This window comes from Dipodomys spectabilis, unplaced genomic scaffold, assembly GCF_019054845.1.
Source record: "Dipodomys spectabilis isolate Male_0828 unplaced genomic scaffold, ASM1905484v1 ptg000369l, whole genome shotgun sequence".
Classification (NCBI taxonomy): Eukaryota; Metazoa; Chordata; class Mammalia; order Rodentia; family Heteromyidae; genus Dipodomys; species Dipodomys spectabilis.
The window spans coordinates 997,415-1,005,803 of NW_024871046.1; the positions used below are offsets into that span (position 1 = coordinate 997,415).

Here is an 8,389-nt window from a genome sequence, read left to right on the forward strand (position 1 = left end):
AAAGAAACTGGTAGTGCAAATCATTAGTGCTGAGATGACTAGTTTGATCATGACCAGGCATGTGATTACTTTACAATTAGTGCTTACTACCTCAACATAACTTTGCATGTAAAGATACTCAATGGTTCAGTTATTAAGAAAGAAATGGGAAACTAAGAAGCAATTTTACTACACATTTCAGGGAATTTTATTCACTGAAGGTTGAAATTGATACTTACATTTACATATTCTTCCTATGTTACTGAGGTTGAATTCAGGGGCTTACACTTTCTAAGCAAGTTATATCTACTTGACCCATGTGCTCAGTTCTTCTCCAATTAGTGTATTTCAGATAGGTCTCCTTGCATGGCTCTGGTAGCCTTAGACCATGATCTTTCTACTGCATGAGTAGCAGATGTACTTGGATTACAGATGTGTACTGCTAAATTAACTTGTATTTTATACTGGATCTAACAACCTTTGTCTAGGCTGGCCTTGAACTATGGACTATCTATATACCCTGGGTAGCTAGGACTATAGATGTTTGCCACATCTATGACTTAATTTCATAGGTTATAAAATAAGAATTTCCAGCTTTATATTACTTTTTTACTATTATTTTACTTTCAAAGTAGCTATTTTAAATTAATCGTTAAATAGTTGTACAAAGGGTTTCAATTCAAATGTCAATTTAAAAATAAGGGTTGTTTCATGAATTTGCATGCCATCTTTGGACAGTATTATGCTAATCTTCTTTGTGTCACTCCATTTTTAGCATTTGTGCTGCCAAAGTGACCAGTGTTATTTTCTCTATAAAGCTATGCAATTGCATGGATAATTAACCTCCTAGGAAATTAATTTGGAAGTCAGTGCATACTATTAAATTTTATATAAACTACATGGCTGTGTGAAGATATGTTAGAGCTATTGTGACTTCATAAAAGGACCCATGGAGGTTATGAAGACTGGTATATCATTAGAATTATCGGAGCAAGAGGTCTTATTCCTAGAGTATACTCCTCAGAGACTTTTCATACAAGAGTTCAAGCCTGAAAAGAAAAAGTTAATCTTTTGTGGAGGCAGAGAGAGAGAGAGAGAGAGACAGAGACAGAGACAGAGACAGAGACAGAGACAGAGACGAGACAGACAGAAAGACAGAGACAGAGAGACAGAGAGGAAGGGAGAGAGGGAGCGATTTTTGTATTCAATTAATATAGTGTTTAACCTTAAAACTTATACTCAGAGAATTTCCTGAAGGAGTCATAATTACCCAGTTTTCCTGATAGTCCATTGCTAACACTGAGAACAAATTTGTATAACATTAGAACATTTAGTACTTTTCTACTACTTGACTGGGAAGAACTAAAGTGATATTTAGCTGTGATTTTTACTTACAGCTTTGTTTACCAAGAATAAAAAATAAGGGCTAGGAAGGTGGCTCAGTGGTAGAGCGCTTGCCTTGCATGCCTGAGGCCCTGGGTTCCATTCCTCAGCACCACATAAGCAGGAAAAAAAAAAGCCGGAAGTGGTGCTGTGGCTCAAGTGGTAGTGCGCTAGCTTTGAGCTGAAGAGCTGAAGGACAGCGCCCAGACCCAGAGTTCAGGCCCCACGACCGGACCCAAAAAAAAAAAAAAGAAAGAGTAAAAAAATACAAAAACACATAACCCCTTACATATGGTAAAATATACAGTATTTGGCTGATATGGATTTTAATAAATGGCCAATTATTTTGTGAATATATGATTAATCAATTTCAAATCCTTAAGAAACAAAAGATCTTATGATAGAAGAACACATAGAAATTATTTTTAAATTGGGTTTATTAAGCCAGCTTAGTTTTTAGAAATAAGACACATTTTTAGAAAGAAAGATACAATTTTAGGTTTTAGGTAGGAATGATAGAATCCTATAACGTGCTTAAAGCAAACAAAAAAATGGCTAACATAATGAATAATCCACGTTTAGAGTATGCTTAAAGTTTACATACTTAATACACTAGCTATGTAAAAGCAAATATTTCATCTTTCATCAGAGCTTTAATGTCCAACCATTCACTTTAGATAAGTTGATAGACACATATTATGGCATAGAAATTTGAAAAGTGATAAAAGAGAGAAAGGCATAGAGGCTGGCAATAGGGAAGTTAAAAGGTTCCAACCTGGTCTCTCAGATTTTTCTGGAGATCACTAAATAAGCACAACAATTATTCATTGTATCTGCAATGGGGACTTTGTAACTTTTTAGTTATTGAAATCCTCTTGGGGATTTAAAGTCTCTTTTCAACATCACCCCCAATATGCATTATTGGTACGTGCTTATAAGAGAACATGTCATTCTGCCAAGAATTTTATCAAACTAGCTGTAATTCAAGCAATTTTAATTTTAACAGGTTCTTGTGACACATGCTCAGTCTTTGCCAAATTTTAATTACTCACAGCTCTCCTCAGGAAAAGACAAGCATTTTTCTGCATTTGGTGGTGAGAGAGATGCTGATTACCTAGGGACTATTGTGAGTTCAAGAAACATAAACCTTTACTTCTTGCAAAAAAAGCTAGCGTATGCTGGCGCCGGTGGCTCAAGCTTGTAATCCTAGCTACTCAGGAGGCTGAGGTCTGAGGATCACGGTTCAAAGCCAGCCTGGGCAGGAAAGTCCGTGAAACTCTTATCTCCAATAAACCACCAGAAAACCGGAAGTGGCTCTGTAGCTCAAGTGGTAGAGCGCTAGCCTTGAGCTGAAGAGCTGAGGGACAGCGCTCAGGCCCAGAGTTGAAGCCTCACAACCTACAAAACAAGAAAAAAGAAGAAAAAGAAAAAAGCTAGTGTAAAACCACCAATGAAAAATTAGCATTGTAAAGAAAAAGTCCTTTAAAAGAAGTGTGTTATACGTGTTTGTTGCTGGAAATTAAACATCCCACTTCTTTATCTACACTAGGTCAAATTCAGCTCAAAGCTGAAAAGAATACTGTTAGTGAAATTCATTTAATGTGACATATGCCTTTTGAGGGATAGCAGAAGAGGGAATGAAGCACTTTTAAATCATTACCACTGGCTGTGAAAATACTAAATCATCACAGGAGAGTGAGTCCGAGGAAGAAATAAAGCGAAGGTTATGGGTTCGAGTTTTAATGAAAGAAATTCTGAATTGGAGTAGTCAAAAGTTGAGTCACATGCTATAGTTTTAGTTTTTGCTCAAAAGCAAAGCTTTTATAGTCATTTTAGCAGTTACCATTATTATATAGTTTTCTTTTGCCTATAGAAAGATAATAAACTAGAAGATGGTAGGTTGTCTCTGTTGTAAACAATTCCATTTAGAATAATGTGTGTTTCAGAAGCGGCAAGGTAATATAACAATTCCCAGGTCCAAACCCATTCTTCCCAGCAAGACAGTAAATACCTTCAGGAGACTAAAGAGAAGGATGGGTTGGAGGAGGAACTGGTTAATCTCCATGTCCTTAGGTTTTACCCCCATCTGTTCCCCTATTATAAACAACAGTAAAAATCATTTTAAAAGAAGGCTCTGAAGTTATTTAGAATTATGGAAACTGCATTTTGGTCTATGTCTAAGCTTAAGCATAGAAGAATTCAAAAAATACTGTTTGCTTCAATGTTAAAGAATAAAAGAAAATAGACTGAAAGAGCAAACCTAAATGCCTGTAATGCTCCAGGAATGAAGGAGGTGTGTGTGAGAGCACTGTTGGAGTAGTAGGCATATAGCAACCCAGACTGTATAATACCTGCCTGAAGGTATTCAGTAAGAAAACAGTACACTATCCAAATAAAAGTAATCTGTGGCCCAGTATCAGTTAGCTCACTCTGGCTTAGGGCCTGATAAATAATGAATAAACAAATGTTTGATTTATGAAAATGACCTTTAAAATTCTACTTGGGACTGAACACTGGCTAAACTTTTAATTTTGAAAATTCCTGCATGGTTCTCTATCAGGAGTTTCCTGTAGGAGGTGGAATTCAACCTAGAATTGAAATGTGTAAAAGTATATGCATGACTAAAGGCACAGATACGTGTTTGGTGAAGAGCAAATAACCCGGTGTAAGAAATAGTGATGAATGTAACATATTTGAGGCATTGTAAATGATATGTGATAGCACATTAAGAAGTTCGCTAAAAATCAAGACATTGAGATTCCCCCTCACCACGGTTAGAATGGCTATAACCAAGAAATCTAGTAACAACAGATTCTGGAGGGGATGTGGACCGAAGGGAACCCTACTGGATTGCTGGTGGGAATGTAAACTTGTTCAACTACTTTGGAAAGCAGTATGGAGGTTCCTCAAAAGACTCCACATAGAGCTCCCCTATGACCCAGCAATCCCACTTTTGGGCATTTACCGAAATGATCACAAACAAGGTCATACCAAAGCTCCCAGCACAACTATGTTTATTGCAACATTATTTACCATAGCTAAGATATGGAACCAGCCTAGATGCCCTTCAGTAGATGAATGGATCAAGAAAATGTGGTATATATATATATATATATATATACAAGCACATATATATATATATATATATATATATATATATACAAGCATATAATACAGGCATAGAATTCCATTGTATGTGTATATATATATTATACATATATTATATATTATATTATATATTATACATATATATTGTATATTATATTATATATTATACATATATATATTATACAATGGAATTCTATACCTTCATCAGAAAGAATGACTGACACTGTCCCATTTGTTAGGAAATGGAAAGACTTGGAAAAAATTATATTAAGTATTAAGTATATTAAGAAGTAAGCCAGGCCCAAAGAAACATAGGTCCCATGGTTTCCTTTATTTGCAATAACTAGTACATGTCTAGGACAAGCAGAAGTCCAAAGCTCTGTACATATGACCATATAAGATGATGTTAAGTGAAATGAACCCCAATTCAGGGACACAAGTGACTTTTTCTTTCTTGCTATTGTTTTTAATGTACTTATAATGCACTATGTGTTTTTTTTGTTTCTTTTGTATATTCTTCCCCCATGGTATAACCCCTGTTTTCATTGTATTTGATTCTGGTGTTCTGCATCTTGTATATATATATATTTATAATTTCGAGAGGGCAAGGGATATAACAAAATGCTTAAAATAAGGATACAGGTTGACCCAGTGAGATTACAAGACACTATGATGAAAATAAAATTTACAATTTCGGAGTGAAGGGAAAGGAGTTGGGGAGGTGTGGTGGGAAGCAATGGTAGGAAAAACAAAGGAGGAGGTAACAATGCTCAATAGGAAATGAACTCATTACCCTACTTATGTAAATGTAACCTCTCTGTACAATATTTTTACAATAAAATATATATGAGAAAATAAAGAAGTTGGATAAGTTAATTGATTAATGGTGGCTTCTAAGGTCTCTTGACTTTCTTAAGGGACATTAATGAAATTAATGTCAGAGATGAAGAGAGTGATTTCTTGCTTTATACTTTAACTTTCTTATTTTACCAGTGGGGAAGTGTGATCTAAGACTTGACATATTTTAAGGTTGCATAGATATAAAGGCTAAATTGTTCTTTTTAATATCTCAGACTCTACCATTCTTATCAGGTTTTAGTTCATTTTCCTTTTGCATGGCTATTATAATTTGCTTTGACTCGATGATTTTTAAATTCTTAGAGTTAGGCAGTTATTACTTCTAAAGAGTCATGTAAGTTTTTGTCAGTGAAATAAATAGTGCTTGATACTCTACAGTCACCAGGTATGAAGACAGTTACTTTCATAGAATTTTAGCAAGCCTTTGCTATTTCAGGTGAGTTGTGAAAATGATTGCAACTACATGGTAAATTAGCTGTGGCACTTCTGTTACCAAAATCTTGTGCATGTGATTTACAGGTAGTCATTCTCTTTTTGGTACTGATTGATTTTCAGTGCATGGGTGATCTGTATTTTTCATGTGGGAAAGTCTGACCTTATTCAAGAGATAGTGCCTATTTGATTTGATTTCAAGCCTAATTCTATCCTAGATTCTAATTCTTCAGCTCATTCTTTAAGGGTCTGCTATAAGCATGTATGTTTTAATAATGTCATATCTTCATTATTGATTGTAGCTCATATCACTAGAAAATGACCCTTCTTATCTCTTTTAATATATCTTGCTCTAAATTTTACTTTTATTATATTCATAAGGCCATCATTGACACTTTCCTTTTGAGTTTGATTAATGCATCATTGCAACATGGGAATTTCAAGGATATTATTTATGAAAGGTATCACACATAAAACATTAGAAGGGATTTGTTGATCTGATTCACTCACATTAATTTTCTAATGATGCATAATGGATTACCACAAACATGATAGCTTAAAGCAGCATATACTTATTAGCTCACAGTTCTATAGGTCTGAAGTACAACAACATTCAATTTATTTTCTGCTGATTTCTCACAAGACCTTCAGTTTGGTTGATGTTTTTAATCTGGAATTTAGAGAGAAAAAAATGCTTCTAATCTTATTCAACTTTTTGGTCAAATTCTTTCTCATAGTTAGAGGATTCAGGTCCTTTTTTCCTTGCAGCTACTACCTGAGATCCTCTCAGATCCATATTGCTCACATTTCTTCTCAAGCATTTATCTCCATCTTGAAATCAACAATAGCCAAGTCCTACTCTTGGTTCACCTCTATTGCTTCTTTTTCTTTCTTTTTTTGGGGGGTGGGTCCGGTCGTGGGGCCTGAACTCTGGGCCTGGGTACTGTCCCTCAGCTCTTCAGCTCAAGGCTAGCGCTCTACCACTTGAGCCACAGCACCACTTCCGGCTTTTTCCTTTTTGCTTATGTGGTGCTGAGGAATCGAACCCAGGGCATCGTGCATGCAAGGCAAGCGCTTTACCACTGAGCCACCTTCCCAGCCCCTATTGCTTCATTTTCTGTCTTTCTCTTCCATTATCAGCTAGAGAAAGTTTTCAGCTTTTAAGAGAGTGTGTAGTTAGAATAGACTGATAATATAATTTCACTTTTTAAGAAGCAGGGCTCTTATTTTATAAACAACAACATTGAGCATCTGTACTTTGAATGTTCTAGGAAGTAGGAAAACATCTTGTTCATGTACTATTCTTTATAATGGGTGTGGAACAAGTTGAAGAATGCATAGTAAAGAATACAAGTAATAAAAGAACATGTTGTCATTTCCAGAATAATTGAGGTAAAAGTATTTTGCAAGATGTGTATGAGGAGACTAAATAAAACATATGCACTTTCTGAACTTCTAATTTTCTCTTGAATTGGTCTAAATGATCATTTGTAGAACTAAAAAGTATTTGACAGAGTGATATCTTCTGAGATGTACATTTCTGTTGCTGTGGAGTGACACAGTTTTTACCTACAGAATCTTGCAATGCCTATTAACTATTGACAAAGATAGGTAGAGTATAAGGTCATTTCTCTGTTTATAACAAGAAAAGTATACTTATAAAACAAAACATTAATAATTTTGTCTGCTTATCATTAGGCTTAATATATGTGACCTGCAGATGGCAGAATAAATCCCAAAGCAGCTTATCTATAGTAAGCTTATGCTGGGGCAACAGCAATAAAGTTACTCAAAAAAATTCTTAACTGTCACTTCAAACTTTTGAGTATTTGTAAGTATAAGGGAAGCAACACTAGAATGATTATCATAATGTAACAATCAACAATAAGTATGCACCAATAGATCCAATATTATGAAACAAGACATAAGACTGACAGTAAAATCAGAAACTAGAAATAGAATAACATATTTGCATGAATTTTCGAAAATAGGCTAGTTAAAGTGCATCAACATCCTTGACCATTTAATAGGCATGAATATCATCACATTTGAATTATGAGTTAATAGAAACAGTCACAAAGGGAATATTTTGATTTAATGGAAATGTGTCATATAATCCAAGATTAAATTTGGTAGTTTCCTGTAAGTTTTATGTCTTCATTTCTCTCATTTATGAAATTCTTTCAGAGTTGATAGACTCAATTGTTACGGCTTTCTGTTGTTCTAAGGACACTGAAAGGGTAAATCCACTATGCTATGAATAAAGTCATTTAATCACAGCCTATAGGTAAGATCTAAATTTCTGACTTTTATCTTTCTGCCTTTGGTTTTAAAGTGTCTCCTTCTTCTAAGCAACATATTTCCAGTGAGTCCTGATGTATTTGTTTTTACTAGCATTCTTATTTTTTGTGGAGCTTCATTACCTCTGGATATGAAAAATTAAAGAGTGCAGTAACTAGCAAAAGATGGTATCTTTCTGTAAGTAAAGCAGAAATACAAATTTGAATTCTGGCCTTCAGATTTTAAAAATTTGTTCTGCTGCTGTGCTAAATTATTTTGTTCTTTAAGTGAGTAAAAGAGGATTGTTATGATAAAATGCTTTATTACTTAGACCATATTGAATTGGCTT

The 8,389-nt window shown here is 34.6% G+C and overlaps 1 non-coding gene across 1 annotated transcript; it reads right to left on the bottom strand.

Moving 5' to 3' along the window:
* Window positions 1-672: 672 nt before the first annotated feature.
* Window positions 673-775, bottom strand: LOC122096359. The gene has a single exon (XR_006145285.1). It is a non-coding gene; the product is annotated as a U6 spliceosomal RNA (small nuclear RNA).
* Window positions 776-8,389: the final 7,614 nt, after the last annotated feature.